Raw genomic sequence first — 5265 nt, 5'->3', positions numbered from 1 at the left:
GAACCACCAAATCACGTGAAGTTGCAGGAGACAGAATTCAGGGCTTTTGATATACTAGGCAAGCATTCTACCAGCAAACCATTCAGGGGCCACATCTCCAGCCTCTGTTTCTCTACTTGTTTAATTCACATCTTAACCTTGCCAAGAACAAGGAAATATGACTTGCATATCTAAGAGCTTCCACAAGTCCATCCACTTTTGCTCTTGAACTTGTAACCTAGTACTGTCTACACTCTTCCTTTGAGGCCCACTCTGAGCTTCCTGCTGGTCCTTGACTCTTTTCCATGGAAATAGAGAGCTCTGTTCTGGAGAGGCCTGCATATGGCATCAGGGGAGGGGCTGTTCCCTTAAGCCAAAGACACAGTATTGATGCTGCATCACATGCTGGTGCCATAGCTTATGACTCCATATCAGAGGCTTCTGTTAGCAGAAAGGAAATGACAGCGCTCCTGGACCTCAGAGGACGCTCTACAGTTGTGTACTTGAACTGTTCCATTTCAAGTGGTCACACGATTTTTCAAACACAGGGAAACTTACAAGTCATATATAACATACCTCCTCCCTCTCTTTCATCCTTCTTCCCTTCTCTCCATTGAACCCTGCCTGACACAATGAACCATTTTAAAAGATGTTACTCTGTGTTATTTAATGCTTTCCATATTATATACACACTACACACATATATACACTATGCTTATTATACAAATACTACACATATACTACATACTACACACATTAGACATATACATATGCTGCACAGACCTATGTACACCTAGACATACATCTCTGTCACACACATAACAACACAGTGTACATATATGTACCCTATGCCCACTGTACACACTACCCACACTGTCTTAGTTAGGGTTTCTATTGCTACAATGAAACACCATGACCAAAAGCAAGTTGTGAATGAAAGGTTTTATTCTGCTTACACCTTCATATTCCTGTTTATCATGGAAAGAAGTCAGAGCAGAAACTCAAACATGGCAGAAACATGGAGGCAGGAGCTGATGCAGAGGCCATGGAGGGGTGTTGCTTGCCAGCCTGCTTCCCCTGGCTTGCTCAGCCTGCTTTCTTATAGAACCCAGGACCATCAGCCTAGGGATGGCACCACACACAATGAGATAGGCCCGTCTAGGCCTGCGTGCTGGCCCAGAAAAAAACATTGAAAATGTTTTTTGCTCTTTCCTCTTCAATTGCCAATTAAGAAAATGCCTTACAGTTGGATACCATGGAGGCATTTTCTCAATTAAACTTCCCTCCTTTCAGATAACTCTAGTTTGTGTCTCAGCATTTGACCAGCGAGCACACATACACACTAGCTGTACATAAACACACTCACACACATACCACACATGTGCACAAACTTATGCATTCACACACACACACACACACACACACAATGTACCCACAGTCTGTGTGCTGTTGGCTTTGTTTTGTTTCTTATGATGAAATAGAGGTCTTTATGCATTGCAGGTGCAGAATGGTGTGGCAGAGATAAAAAACTATAGAGCACTTCCTTAAAGTGACAGGCACCTCATCACATGTATACATACCACATACACACATACAGTTTACATGTTGTACTGGCTGGTTTTGTGTGTCAATTTGACACAAGCTAGAGTTATCAAAGAGAAAGGAACCTCGGTTGAGGAAATGCCTCCATTAGATTTAAGTGTAAGGCATTTTGGCAATCAGTGATCAATAAGGAAGGTGGTGCCATCCCTGGGCTGGTAATCCTGGGTTCTATAAGGCAGGATTACTTACAATCCATGTGACTCAAGCCAGTAAGCAAGACCCTACCACAGACTGCCTCTGAATCAACTCCTGCCTCCAGGGTCCTGCCCTATTTGAGTTCCTGTCCTGACTTCCTTCAATAATGAACAGCAATATGAAAATGTAAGCCAAATGAACCCTTTTCTCCCCAATTTGCTTTTTGGTCATGGTATTTCATTGCAACAATAAAACCCTGACTAAGACACATACACTATATAAACACTATACACACATAACATATATACTACACACACACACACACACACACACACACACACTTACCCATACACTCCTCACATACTCTGCTCACACAAAACAAATATACTGTCCACACATACATACATCACACACCACACATCACTTTCATACATATACAAATTACACATATGGTTCACTCTGCACACACATACATGGCAGAAAGTTGTCCACTTCTCTTAACCCAAACTGTAGCAACTAGTCTGTGTTATGAGCCTTATCTAATTTGATAATGACTATTGAGAAAAAGCTTTCATAGTGGGGATTTTTAAAGTCCCCATTAAATGCCTGCAGACACCAAGATTCTGTGAGGTTCACTTATTTTCTTAAGGTCTTGAAACCAAGGCTACTAGACATTAAGAGTTGATTCCCGTCACTCTTGGAGTCCTATCTTCCTGTCCAAAATGTGTAGACAGGATCTTTACAGAGGCAATCAAAATGAGGTCATTAGGGAGGGCCCTTTTCTAATATGTTAATGTCCTTATAAAAGGGGGACATTTGGCTCAAAGGCAAGCACACAAGGAGAATGCTATGTGGAGATGAAGGGAGGGGGAGTTGTCCCAGTGATGTCACCACAGCCATGGAACACCATGCATGATGTTCTAGTGTCATAAAGAGACAAGCATTCTTGTTACTAACAAATTCATCCCACAAGTACATACACACATGTGCATGCATGTACTTCTGCATACATGGGGTGCACACCAAGGCCAAAGACCAGTTAGGGGTACCCTTCCTAAGGAACAGTTCACCTTATTTTGAGACAGGAACTCTCACTGGCATGGAACTTGCCAAGTAACCTAGGCTTGCTGGTCAATAAGCCCTAGAGACCAGCCTCTTTCTATCTCCCTAGAGCTGGGATTGCAAGAGTGTGTAACCATGCCTTGCCTTTTTTACATGGGTTAAACTCAGATACTTATGCTTGTACAGCACTTTACCAACTAAGTCATCATGCCAGGTACCATGGTTTGAATGCTTAGTCTCCCTCACCTTAGTGCTGTCTTAGGTGGCTGTGGGACCTTTGAGGGGGCAGAATGCCACTGGGAAAGAAATCCCTAGAGGTGAACTTTTGAAAGCTATACCAGTACCCTGGGTCCTACTGGTCTTCCATGATGTGAACAACATCTACCACAAGCTACAGCCGCCTTGATCTGGGTTCCTTTGCCTGGCTTTCTTGACCAGGATGAAATTGTCCCTCTGGAACCAAGAGCCAAATTAAATATTTCCTCCTGTTTTATTCAGGTATTATGGTCACAGGGATGCAAAAACAACTATTTATATATTCAGATTCACAGACATACACACACATGCTCAGCTGGCAAGAGTGTTCGTGTGTGATATCCAAGAACATTGAAATTTTCATTTCTAAGTAAAGAATACTGGTATCAGAAGCCAAGAATGTGGCGGTAAGATGTATGCTTAAACCCTAATGTTCAATTGATTAGTTGATTGGTTGCAGTACTGGGGATCAATCCCAGGGCTTTGAGCATATAATGACAGGTATTTTTTTTTATTAAATTTTCATAATCCTCGATTCTATTTCTAAAATAATGAACAGTGTTTTAGGGCTGGGAGAATGAAGAATCTGGCACAGCTGCTGACTCCAAGAGGTTCCCAAAATGGCTTCCTGTGCAGTGCTCTAAGGCCCTGGGACATCCTCTCAGCCTGAGCATCTGAGGGTAAAAATGGGGTCAATGGGTACTCCAGCCCAGTGACTGCTTCTTCCAGGACCAGTTCTTCCCTCCTTCCCCACCTCACAGAGGGGAGAAGAGTCTGGGTGACTGTGTAATCTCAACCACAGAGAGCTGTCCCACCCTTTGTCCCAGAGAAACTCCGGCTTGTCTTGTTATTATTGCCACACGATACCTGGTGCCATCTGATAAGGATCTATTTCAAAATGAGCTCCTAATTCCTGCCAGAGTGAACAAGCTGGGCACAGCTAAAGGCTGAGTAAGGAGTCGTGAAATGAAAAGTCCAAGAAAGGAACTCAGCAGCCACCTAGAATGAGATCGCATGTACTCACGTGTGTGTGTGTGTGTGTGTGTGTGTGTGTGTGTGTGTGTGTATCTTGTGTGCATTGCAAAGATATACATATATGTGTTCGTGTAAGCCCATGCCCTCTCCTCGGCATTCTGACAGAATCATTTCTATACTTCCATGCCCAGTTTCAAGAACAAGGAAGTGATCCTGAATGCAGCACATTGGAAAAATAGTCACAAGAAATTCAAGAGCTTCCCATAAGGAGAAGGACAAGGGAAGGGTTTGGTTTCCTGTTCTTACAGAGATACGCCCAGGTGGAATGTCCTAGTTAGGTTTCTGTTGCTGGGATAAACATTACCAGAAGCAACTTGGGCTGGAAAGCGGTTATTTCACCTTACAGGTTACTGTCCACCATCATGAAAATCCAGGACAGGAGCTCAAGACAGGATCCTGAAGGCAGGAAATGGAGCAGAGGCCATGAAGGAACACTGCTTACTGGCTTCCTCCCCCCAGCTTCCACGGCTATTTTCCTATAGAACCCAGGACCACCTGTCCAGAGAGCCCTGGTAGGATAGGTCCTCCTGCACCAATTAGCAATTTAGAAAATGCCCTACTGGCTTACCCATAGGCCAATCTGATGGAGGAAGTTCTTCAGTTGAGATTCTTCACAGAAAATTCTGGGTTTGCATCACATTGACAAAAACTATGGCGTTAAGTTTGTGTCAGCACATCTCAGCCTAGTCCATTGGTGTGCTTCCTGTATCTGGAAAGTGGAAGCTAGAAGTGTCATTCAGACCAGATGTAGGTCCCAAACAGGTAGAGATGTTCCAGAACTAAGCTAGTTTGATAATCTTGTTAAGATGGTGCTAATAGATGAGGATTTCCAAGAACATATCACACCCTTGGGCCTGTGCTGAGTGCTTGCATGTCCTGGCTCAGAGTGAAGTCACAGGGTCACCCCCTGCAGTGCTTCCTGGGAATACTCCCATTGCCCTGTGGGAAACATGAGCCTTAGAGAGATAAGGCAGCTTGCTCAAAGATCATATACCTACCAGTGGAGGAATTGGAATGCGAGCTGGGCCCGGGTGGCCAAGGGGAGGTGCCTACAGTCTGGTGGGGCTCTGTCCCCTCTTGTCACCAAGCTCACTCTCTGCTTTGTGCAATGGCAGGTTCCAGGCTGTGCTGCCCTGAGATTGCATTGTGGGCCAGGAAAGGAGCATGGCCCGGAGTTTGTGAGAGGGAAGAACCACT

The sequence above is a fragment of the Mastomys coucha genome, unplaced genomic scaffold, assembly GCF_008632895.1.
Source record: "Mastomys coucha isolate ucsf_1 unplaced genomic scaffold, UCSF_Mcou_1 pScaffold7, whole genome shotgun sequence".
Lineage (NCBI taxonomy): Eukaryota > Metazoa > Chordata > Mammalia > Rodentia > Muridae > Mastomys > Mastomys coucha.
This window is presented reverse-complemented; position numbering follows the sequence as displayed.